Below are 12,099 nucleotides of genomic sequence, written 5' to 3'. Positions count from 1 at the left end.
AGAGAGAAAGGAAACATGGCTCTCTATTATGTAATGACTGAATTGTCATCCAAGTACATGTATAGAACAGATGTACTATCAGTTCTGGCTTCAGTTGCCACAAATAACCCTAAAATGCAATGTTTCTCTTGTGAGACTCTAGAGAGAGAGCTGAGAGAGAGGAAAATATGAAATTAATTATGATATGCTTATCCGATAATTATTTTGGAATGAGGCAGTCAGTTATTATAATGAGGCAATTATTATTTAGTTTCAGGCATAATGGCCTCGTTCCTTCTACTTGGTTTCACTATGATAATATTTAGAATTCCACTTATCACATCTTTCAGTAAAGTCTATCTGTCCCTATACGAGCAGTAACCCAGTAATTTGTTGTATATTTTCCAGTGGTTGCATCCATGATTGCTTCTAACAGTCTTGCTTAATTTTATATTTGGAAATCAAAATTGTAAAGTTTAATTGCCTCCACAGAAGATGAATGGACCGCTACAGCGAACCCTAAAAATACAGGATTTATTACAGTAAGAGGACCTGTCAGCTACACTGTTATGGTTCATTTTTTTCACATTAATGCACACTCTGCACCCCATCTTGACTGAAAAAAAACAGAAATGTAGAAATTTTTCAGATTTAAGAAAAAAAGAAAAACTGAAATATCACATGGTCATAAGTATTCAGACCCTTTGCTCAGACACTCATATTTAAGTCACCTGCTGTCCATTTCCTTGTGATCCGCATTGAGATGGTTCTACTCCTTCATTGAAGTCCAGCTGTGTTTAATTAATCTAATAGGACTTGATTTGGAAAGGCACACACCTGTCTATATAAGACCTCACAGTTCAAGGTGTATGTCAGACCAAAGGAGAATCATGAGGTCAAAGGAACTTGCCAAGGAGCTCAGAGACAGAATTGTGGCAAGGCACAGATCTGGCCAAGGTTACAACAGAATTTCTGCAGTACTCATGGATCCTAAGAGCACAGTGGCCTCAATAATCCTTAAATGGAAGAAGTTTGGGACCACCAGAAGTCATCCTAGACCTGGCCGTCCAGTCAGACTGAGCAATCGTGGGAGAAGGGCCTTGGTGAGAGGTAAAGAAAAAGCCCAAGATCACTGTGGCTGAGCTCCAGAGATGCAGTAGGGAGATGGGAGAAAGTTCCACAAAGTCAACTATCACTGCAGCCCTCCACCAGTCAGGCTTTTATGGCAGAGTGGCCAAATTGAAGCCTCTCCTCAGTGCAAGATATATGAAAGCCTGCATAAAGTTTGCTAAAAATCACATGAAGGACTCCCAGACTATGAGAAATAAGATTCTCTGGTCTGATTAGATGAAGATAGACCTTTTTGGTGATAATTCTAAGTGGTATGTGTGGAGAAAACCAGCCACTGCTAATCACCTGTACAATACAATCCCAACAGTGAAACATGGTGGTGGCAGCATCATGTTATGTTTTTTTAGCTGTAGGGACAGGACGACTGGTCGTCATTGAAGGAAACATGAATGCGGCAAAGTACCGAGATATCCTTGATGAAAACCTCTTCCAGAGTGCTCTGGACCTCAGACTTGGCTGAAAGTTTACCTTCCAGCAAGACAATGACCCTAAGCACACAGCTAAAATAGCAAAGGAGTGGCTTCAGAACAACTCTGTGACCATTTTTGACTGGCCTAGCCAGAACCCTGACCTAAACCCAATTGAACATATCTGGAAAGACCTGAAAATGGCTGTCCATCAACTGTCACCATCCAACCTGATGGAACTGGAGAAGATCTGCAGGGAAGAATGGCAGAGGATCCCCAAATCCAGGTGTGAAAAACTTGTTGCATCATTCCCAAGAAGCCTCATGGCTGTACTAGCTCAAAAGGGTGCTTCTACTCAATACTGAGCAAAGAGTCTGAATACTTATGACCATGTAATATTTCAGTTTTTCTTTATTAATACATTTGCAAAAATTACTACATTTATGGTTTTCTTCAGTCAAGATGGGGTGCAGAGTGTACATTAATGAGAAAAAAAATACTTTTTTTGAATTTACCAAATGGCTGCAAAGATACAAAAAGTGAAAAAATTTAAAGAGGTCTGAATACTTTCCGTACCAACTGTATACCACCATTAATTTTCACACCACTTTACAGTCATCATCATCATTGTCCCAATGAGTCTCACAATCTAAATTCCCTATCAATATACCCTTGTGGTGTGGTAGGAAACTTACGAAAACACGGTGAGGATATGCCATCTCTTTGCAGATATTGTCCTTGGAGGATGTTTTGGTAATTATATGCAATCCCTATAAAATACCAATGGCAAAGCAATATTTTGTAGAATTTTACGTTGTACAGTTGATCTGTTAATACTCTTGGTCTGAACTTGAGCCCTCCCATTACTGCTGAATAAGACAACCTTGGAAGCCTCTGCAGTATATGACAACCAACCATAGTAAGGATGGTTGTCACAATCTTCCTTAGAGGAAGCTCACTGTCATAGTTGCGATAAGGGCTCAGCAGCTGAGTGGTATCAGAGGATCTACAGCACAGCAGTTAAAAAAAAAAGGTGAAGATACACAACAGCAACTGCTGGATTACACCTGTGGTCATAACCTTTGACAGTAAACAGGAAACAATGGAGTATTTCTAGAGCCACTATCAGGAGAACAGGCCTTTTATAGCATACAGTTACTATCAAAATTATTCCTTACTCAGTGCAAATCAGGTTTATTAGCGACATTTACAAACTGTTTGCAATAAACTAAACAAGAACAATGTCAATACCTCAACAAAGATAATATAACAAGAACGTTTTCCAAATCCAACACAAAATGCCTCTTTTAGTGATTGCTACAATCTCAGAATTATTTAAACCATTCATGACACGCTTCTTAGTAGGGCCCCATTTGACTGTAATGACCCTTTGTAAATGTTATAGATAGCCAGATACCAGCTTCCAGCAATGTCCCTGACAAATCTAGGTCCATTCCTCATTGGTTTGTGTACAGCCTTCTTCAAATACAACCAAAGATTTTCTATGAGGTATCAGCAAGGCATCGTTGAAGGCCTCCCCAGATTCTTCAAGGGCCTCTTCTGAAAAAAAGATTTTGTTGACTTTGAGATATGCTTGGGATCATTGGCATGTTGAAAAGGGAAATAATAACCAAGTTTCACTTTCCTCAAAAAGGTATGAAATTTACTCCTTGTCTTTCCTAATATGTGATTAAAACCATTTTGCCCATTGCACGCTGCAAATTTCCAGTGTCAGAGGAAGTAAAGCAGCCTCAGAACTTCACAGGGCCATCTCTATGCTTCAATGTAAACAGGGTGTTCTTTTCAGCACACAGTGGCTTGCAAAAGTATTTACCCCTTTGGAATTTTTCATGTTTTGCTACCTCACAAACTGAAATTTCACAGTTTTTTTTAGGTTTTGCATAACTTCAGTTTAAGAACATGCCTACAACTGTGAACATCTGATTTTCTGTCTATGTGAAGCAAACAACAAATAATACAAAATAACTGCAAACTTCAGGGTGCATAATTATTTACCGTCCTAAAGTCAGTACTTTGTAGAGCCTCTTTTTGCAGCAATTACAGATGAAAGTCACTTTGGATAAGTCTCTATGTGCTTTCCATATCTTGCCGCTGAAATTTTTGCCTATTCCTCAAGGCAAAACTGTTCTAGCTCCTTCAAGTTAGAGGGTTTCCTCTGGGGAACAGCAATCTTCAGGTCTGACCACAGATTCTCAATTGGATTAATATATGGACTTTGACTAGGTGTTAGGAGTCGAGTTTCCTCTGCTGCACAGGGTGAATCTCGATCCGTGTCTGCTGCGGTCTCCCATTCTGCTTCGGACGCAGTGGGCTCTGCTCAGCGGAGGCGTCGCTCCCAGCGTCTTGCTGGGACTGATTCTGTGCAGGGGGTTACTGCTGCCTTTTCTGGCTCTCCTGTTGTACCCTGCACTGATCTGCGGCGAGCGGGCTTCTCTGGGACTAAGTCCTTATTTGCACACACTGAGCATGCCCATGGCAAGATCTCCCGTTGGAGATCGAGGGTCACATGCTCAGGCACTGCAGCACATCCCATTGGTCCTCTTGGCAGGTCCTGAAAGGGCAAAACTTCTGTAGCTACTTCCTGTGCTGCAACTATATAAACTGCGCATGACCGCACGGCCATGCGCTAGTATTGTCTTGATATAATGTGTGTGTGTAGATGGATGTATGTCGATGGATGAAAGCTCCTAAGTATCCCTCCCTAGTGTTGTTGACTGTTCGCGGATGATGGTAGCTATCTAGCGCCCGACTAGTCATCTACACGTAACACACATCACAGCGTCCTGTGGCTGTGTCCGCCAGTACGACGCCGTGCGCTTCCTCTGCGCTTTCCTTACCCAAGCCTGCGTGGTTAGTGGCGTCCGTCAGTGCGGCACTGCACGCACTCTCGTGCCTATAGTTTCTATTTAATAAGTTTCTTTACACACCCAGTTGCGGTGTTGTGCCAGCAAGTGTCTAATCGGACTTCAATCCTGTGTAGGGGTTGAGTTCGCTGACTCCTTGCTCGCGCTCTATGTGCGATACTGCGGTCCTGTGACGCAACAGGATCGCTTCCTTCACGCAGGGTGATGTTAACCCATGTGTGTATACTTAGTACCACCATATAGTCCGTCTTACTAGCAGCAGGGTCTTTTACCTGCACGGTGGACCTCGGACTGCGAACGCACCTAGTTTCTTATCATCTATACTTGGTGCGTTCCGCCAGTCCTTAACATAATACTAGCGCCAAGGTCTGGCTAGTAAATGGCGGACATTCAGCAATCTTTGAGGTATATCCAGCAGCTGGAGGGTAGGTTGGCGGCTCTCGAGAGCTCAATCTCAGCTGTGGATGTTACCGCAGTTGCTGTACAGGCTGCTAGCGTGGCTGCAGCAACCTTGTCCACTGCCACCCCTGTTCCGACATTATCTCGCCTCCCGTTGCCAGAAAAATTTTCAGGAGATTGCAAAACTTGTAGGGAATTCGTGAGTCAGTGCTCTATCCACCTTGAGCTCCTGGCTGCACGTTTTCCTACAGAGCGGGCTAAGGTGGGATTTATTGTCTCTCTCTTGTCGGACAGGGCGTTGGAGTGGGCTACGCCGCTGTGGGAGCGTGGTGATCATGTGGTGCAGAGTGCTCCGTTGTTTCTGAGCACTCTGAAAAAGGTCTTTTTAGGACCTCAAGTCACCCATGACACAGCGCTCCAACTACTGGCATTAACTCAGGGTGAGTCCTTGGTCAGCCATTTTTCCGTCCGCTTCCGTACTTTAGCTTCTGAGCTGGAGTGGTCGGATAAAGCCCTTATCCCCATATTTTGGAGGGGCTTGGCTGATCACGTTAAGGACGCTCTGGCCTCTAGGGAGATTCCTGCCACACTGGAGGAGTTAATAACTGTCTCTACTTGTATTGACCTCCGTTTTAACGAGCGGAGGTTAGAGCGAGCCCAGTGTAGGCAGAGGTTTCGGCTGGCTCCCACCTTCGCCAAACCTTTGGAATCTCCAATCCAGGCATCTGAGTCACATGAGGCCTTAGAGGTGACACGAGTGGGATCCAAATCTCAGTCCGCCCGTGCACATAGGGTCCGTCATGTTTGCCAGCAGTCAGGACATCTTGCCTCCAAGGGTCCTCAATGGTTGGGGAAACGTCAGCGTCTAGTGGCAGTTGGAGGAGGTACACTAGACAGGGCGACGTTTGCCTCAATGTTGTCCTTCAAGGGGACAATTACCATAGGCCCATCCACTCTTATGGTCGAGCTATGCGTGGATTCTGGGGCAGAGGGTAATTTTATGTCTTCCTCTTTTGCCCAGCGTCACGCAATACCCTTGGTGATGCTCGCCAAGCCTGTAACCGTTCGAGTGGTAAATGGGTCAACTCTACCCTCACAGATTACCCACCAAACCATTCCTTTCATGCTTTCTGTGTCTCCATTACATCAGGAGATAATCTCCCTATTAGTCATTCCTGAGGGAATTGATGAGGTCCTGTTGGGGATACCATGGCTTCGCTACCATTCTCCTCATATTGAGTGGTCCTCTGGGAGAATTTTGGGATGGAGTAAATCCTGCGAGGGTAGATGTCAAAGGGAGTGCGTTCAGGTTGCTACTACACAGGTACCCGCAGATCTTTCCTCTCTCCCCAAGCACTATTGGCCCTATGCAGACGTGTTCTCCAAAAGAGCTGCGGAGACCCTTCCGCCTCACCGCCCCTATGACTGTCCTATTGACCTCTTGCCTGGTGCTGAGCCTCCCCGGGGTCAAGTCTATCCGTTATCTCTCCCGGAGACGGAGGCAATGTCTCAGTACATCCAAGAGAATCTGGCAAGATGATTCATTAGGAAGTCAGTGTCACCGGCAGGGGCTGGGTTCTTCTTCGTACAGAAGAAGACTGGAGATTTACGTCCATGCATAGACTACAGGGGTCTTAACGCCATCACCGTTAAGAACAAGTACCCATAACCCCTGATATCTGAGCTGTTTGATAGGCTACGGGGAGCGAGGATATTTACTAAGTTAGATCTGCGGGGTGCTTACAACCTGATTCGCATCCGTGAGGGGGATGAATGGAAGACGGCTTTTAACACCAGGGATGGACACTATGAATATCTGGTGATGCCCTTCGGGCTCTGTAATGCCCCAGCCGTTTTCCAAGACTTTGTGAACGACATCTTCCGGGATATGCTCACCACCTCGGTCGTAGTCTATCTGGATGATATTCTCATCTTCTCTCCAGATATTGACTCCCATCGGAGAGATGTTCGCAAAGTCTTCGACCTCTTACGGGCAAACTCCCTCTACGCCAAGTTGGAGAAGTGTGTGTTTGAGCAGGAGTCCTTGCCTTTCCTTGGTTATATCATCTCTGCCCAGGGTTTTGCTATGGATCCTGCCAAGCTACAGGCTGTAATGGACTGGCAGGAACCCCATTCTCTTAAAGCGGTGCAGCGCTTTATGGGGTTCATTAATTACTATCGCCAGTTCATTCCACACTTCTCAACTTTGGTAGCTCCCTTGGTTGCCCTCACCAAGAAGGGAGCAAATCCCAAGTTGTGGTCAGAGGAGGTCTCCAAAGCCTTTCTCTCGATCAAGTCACACTTCGCTAGCGCTCCCATCCTACATCGCCCTGATGTTGATAAACCATTTATCTTGGAGGTGGATGCCTCATCTGTTGGTGCTGGAGCAGTCCTTTTCCAAAAGGATGCTCAAGGTCGGAAGCATCCTTGCTTCTTCTTCTCCAAGACCTTCACACCAGCGGAGAGGAATTATTCCATCGGGGACAGGGAGTTGCTAGCCATGAAGTTGGCTTTTTCAGAGTGGAGACATCTCTTGGAGGGAGCTCGCTTTCCCTTCCAAGTCTTCACTGACCACAAGAACTTGGTATATCTACTGACGGCCCAGCGGCTGAATTCTCGCCAGGCTAGATGGTCCCTGTTCTTCTCCCGGTTCCATTTTACTCTCCATTTCCTCTCCGGGGAGAAGAACGTTCGTGCTGACGCTCTCTCCCGCTCCGTGGTGTAATCGGAGGAGGAGGAGGAGGAGCCTCGGCTTATTGTCCCTTCTGAGAGCCTGAGAACTGTAGCTCCGGTTTCGCTAGAGTCTGTGCCCCCGGGCAAGACTTTCGTACCAGCTAAATTGCGACCGGAGGTTCTCTCTTGGGCTCACTCCTCCAGAGTGGGTGGGCATTTTGGGACCAAGAGGACATCTGAGCTTTTGGCGAGAACATACTGGTGGCCGCATATGACCCGAGATGTCAGGGACTATATTCAGGCATGCGTTTCTTGCGCCCATAATCAGTCTCCTCGGCAACGGCCTGCTGGGTTGCTTTACCCTCTACCGGTGGCAGACAGGCCCTGGGAGATGGTCGGGATGGACTTTTTGGTGGGCTTACCCAAGTCGCGTGGCTGCTCCATTATTTGGGTTGTCACCGACCATTTTTCTAAGATGCATTTGGTGCCGCTTCCTCGGTTACCCTCAGCACGGACCTTGGTGGTGTTGTTCATTAAGCACGTTTTCCGATTGCATGGTATGCCTGATAAGGTTGTCAGTAGTGTTGAGCATTCCGATACCGCAAGTATCGGGTATCGGCCGATATTTGCGGTATCGGAATTCCGATACCGAATTCCGATACTTCCCGCGTATCGGATACCGGAATCGGAAGTTCCCAGAATTCAAACAGAACGCAGCAGCCAATGAGGAATGATTGGAAGTGTGGGCACATCCTGTTTAGCATGGTGGGCATGTAAGTACTGGCAAGGCTGTGATTGGCTGCTGAAATGATGTCACTCTGCACTATAAAAAACGCTGCCGCCATTTTGCGCTCACTCTGCTGTGATTTCAGTTAGGGACAGGTCGCTGTGTTCTAACTGAGGGCCAGTTGAGATAGCTAATTGCTTTATTTTCCTTTCCAAAGGCTAATTTAGCAAAACGCTATGTGTTCTTCACTGTTCACCTTGCTCTTGCCTTGCAGCGCTGTTTTAACAGCGTTCTGCAAGGTCTCTGTGTGTGTGTGTGTGTGCAGCTCACTCTGTAGTCTGTGTGCAGCCATATACCCGGTTGTATTCAGCTCAGGGGGGGTTCACACTGCCTCATACAGTTGTCCTTTTTTGCTCATAGTGCAGCCTGCTGCACATTTTTTCTCAAATTTCCTATTAGTGTTTTTCCACCCGTCTCCAGCTGAATTGTGGAAAAACACTACATAGGATAACCTAGAGGGGGGTTTTTGGGCCTTGCAGCGCCGTTTACAGCTGTCTGCACGGTCTCCGTGTGAGCCCAGCTCGCCCTGTAGTCTGTGTGCAGCCATAGCCGGTTGGATTCAGCTCAGGGTTCGTTACTGGCTCATACCTTGAGAAAAATTTTCCTTTTTTTCAAATAGTGCAGCCTGTTTAAAAATTTAAACAAAAAATTCCCTATTAGTGTTTTTCCACCCGTCTCCAGCTAAATTGTGGAAAAACACTACATAGGATAACCTAGAGGGGGGTTTTTGGGCCTTGAAGCGCCGTTTACGGCTGTCTGCACGGTCTCCGTGTGAGCCCAGCTCGCCCTGTAGTCTGTGTGCAGCCATAGCCGGTTGGATTCAGCTCAGGGTTCGTTACTGGCTCATACCTTGAGAAAAATGTTCCTTTTTTTCAAATAGTGCAGCCTGTTTAAAATTAAAAAAAAAAAATTCCTATTAGTGTTTTTCCACCCGTCTCCAGCTAAATAGTGGAAAAACACTACATAGGATAACCTAGAGGGGGTTTATTGGGCCTTGCAGCGCCGTTTACGTCTGTCTGCACGGTCTCTGTGTGAGCGCAGCTCGCCCTGTAGTCTGTGTGCAGCTATAGCCGGTTGGATTCAGCTCAGGGTGCGTTACTGCCTCATACCTTGAAAAACAATTTACTTTTTTTCAAATAGTGCAGCCTGTTTAAAATTTAAAAAAAAAAATTCCTATTAGTGTCTTTCCACCCGTCTCCAGCTAAATAGTGGAAAAACACTACATAGGATAACCTAGAGGAGGGATTTTTGGCCTTGCAGCGCCGTTTACGGCTGTCTGCACGGTCTCCGTGTGATTTAAACTAGCTCTGTAGCCCGATCTGCACAAAAAAAAAAGTAAAGTTCACCAAACACAACTTAACACTTGTGTAGGCCACATTTGAAAAATAATAAAGTTTAGTCCACACTAGTGTTGAGCATTCCGATACCGCAAGTATCGGGTATCGGCCGATACTTGCGGTATCGGAATTCCGATACCGAGATCCGATACTTTTGTGGTATCGGGTATCGGTATCGGATACATAGAGATGTGTAAAATAAAGAATTAAAATAAAAAATATTGATATATTTACCTCTCCGGCGGCCCCTGGTGAGTCAGCGGGTAACCGGCAGGCTTCGTTGTTCAAAATCAGCGCTTTTAGGACCTGAGAATCACGTCCCGGCTTCTGATTGGTCGCGGGCCGCCCATGTGACCGCCACGCGACCAATCACAAGCCGCGACGTCACCGCAAGCTATTAGCGCGCTCATTTTTGAAAAATGAGCGCGTTAATGACTTTCAAAGACGTAGCGGCTTGTGATTGGTCGCGGCCACGCGACCAATCACAAGCCGCGACGTCACCGCAAGCTATTAACGCGCTCATTTTTAAAAATGAGCGCGTTAATGGCTTTCAAAGACGTAGCGGGTTGTGATTGGTCGCGGCCGCGACCAATCACAAGCCGCGACGTCACCGCAAGCTATTAACGCGCTCATTTTTAAAAATGAGCGCGTTAATGGCTTTCAAAGACGTAGCGGCTTGTGATTGGTCGCGTGGCCGCGACCAATCACAAGCCGCGACGTCACCGCAAGCTATTAACGCGCTCATTTTTAAAAATGAGCGCGTTAATGGCTTTCAAAGACGTAGCGGCTTGTGATTGGTCGCGTGGCCGCGACCAATCACAAGCCGCGACGTCACCGCAAGCTATTAACGCGCTCATTTTTAAAAATGAGCGCGTTAATGGCTTTCAAAGACGTAGCGGGTTGTGATTGGTCGCGGCGGCGACCAATCACAAGCCGCGACGTCACCGCAAGCTATTAACGCGCTCATTTTTAAAAATGAGCGCGTTAATGGCTTTCAAAGACGTAGCGGCTTGTGATTGGTCGCGTGGCCGCGACCAATCACAAGCCGCGACGTCACCGCAAGCTATTAACGCGCTCATTTTTAAAAATGAGCGCGTTAATGGCTTTCAAAGACGTAGCGGCTTGTGATTGGTCGCGTGGCCACGACCAATCACAAGCCGCGACGTCACCGCAAGCTATTAACGCGCTCATTTTTAAAAATGAGCGCGTTAATGGCTTTCAAAGACGTAGCGGGTTGTGATTGGTCGCGGCCGCGACCAATCACAAGCCGCGACGTCACCGCAAGCTATTAACGCGCTCATTTTTAAAAATGAGCGCGTTAATGGCTTTCAAAGACGTAGCGGCTTGTGATTGGTCGCGTGGCCGCGACCAATCACAAGCCGCGACGTCACCGCAAGCTATTAACGCGCTCATTTTTAAAAATGAGCGCGTTAATGGCTTTCAAAGACGCAGCGGGTTGTGATTGGTCGCGGCCGCGACCAATCACAAGCCGCGACGTCACCGCAAGCTATTAACGCGCTCATTTTTAAAAATGAGCGCGTTAATGGCTTTCAAAGACGTAGCGGCTTGTGATTGGTCGCGTGGCCGCGACCAATCACAAGCCGCTACGTCTTTGAAAGTCATTAACGCGCTCATTTTTAAAAATGAGCGCGTTAATAGCTTGCGGTGACGTCGCGGCTTGTGATTGGTCGCGTGGCCGCGACCAATCACAAGCCGCCACGTCTTTGAAAGCCATTAACGCGCTCATTTTTAAAAATGAGCGCGTTAATAGCTTGCGGTGACGTCGCGGCTTGTGATTGGTCGCGTGGCCGCGACCAATCACAAGCCGCTACGTCTTTGAAAGTCATTAACGCGCTCATTTTTCAAAAATGAGCGCGCTAATAGCTTGCGGTGACGTCGCGGCTTGTGATTGGTCGTGTGGCGGTCACATGGGCGGCCCGCGACCAATCAGAAGCCGGGACGTGATTCTCAGGTCCTAAAAGCGCTGATTTTGAACAAAGAAGCCTGCCGGTTACCCGCGCTGAGTTCAGGGGCCGCCGGAGAGGTAAATATATCAATATTTTTTATTTTAATTCTTTATTTTACACATCCCTATGGATCCCAGGGCCTGAAGGAGAGTTTCCTCTCCTTCAGACCCTGGGAACCATGAGAATACCTTCCGATACTTGATGTCCCATTGACTTGTATTGGTATCGGATATCGGTATCGGCGATATCCGATATTTTTCGGGTATCGGCCGATACTATCCGATACCGATACTTTCAAGTATCGGACGGTATCGCTCAACACTAGTCCACACTTTACAACATTAGTGTTTCTTACACCTGTTAGGAGGAGTATTTCAGGAATAAGCACACTAAGGCCTTAGTACTTTTCTGCTTATCTTTATCTGTCAACCAAGATGAAGAGGGCAGGGAGTAAGGCACGTGGGCGTGGGCGCAGAGCAGGGAGAGGAGCAGGGAGAGGACGTGGTGATTCTGTGCCTGCTGCGGGCGCCGGTG

This window comes from Ranitomeya imitator, chromosome 5 (genome assembly GCF_032444005.1).
Source record: "Ranitomeya imitator isolate aRanImi1 chromosome 5, aRanImi1.pri, whole genome shotgun sequence".
NCBI classification, from domain to species: domain Eukaryota; kingdom Metazoa; phylum Chordata; class Amphibia; order Anura; family Dendrobatidae; genus Ranitomeya; species Ranitomeya imitator.
Note: the sequence above shows the minus strand (reverse complement) of the source record.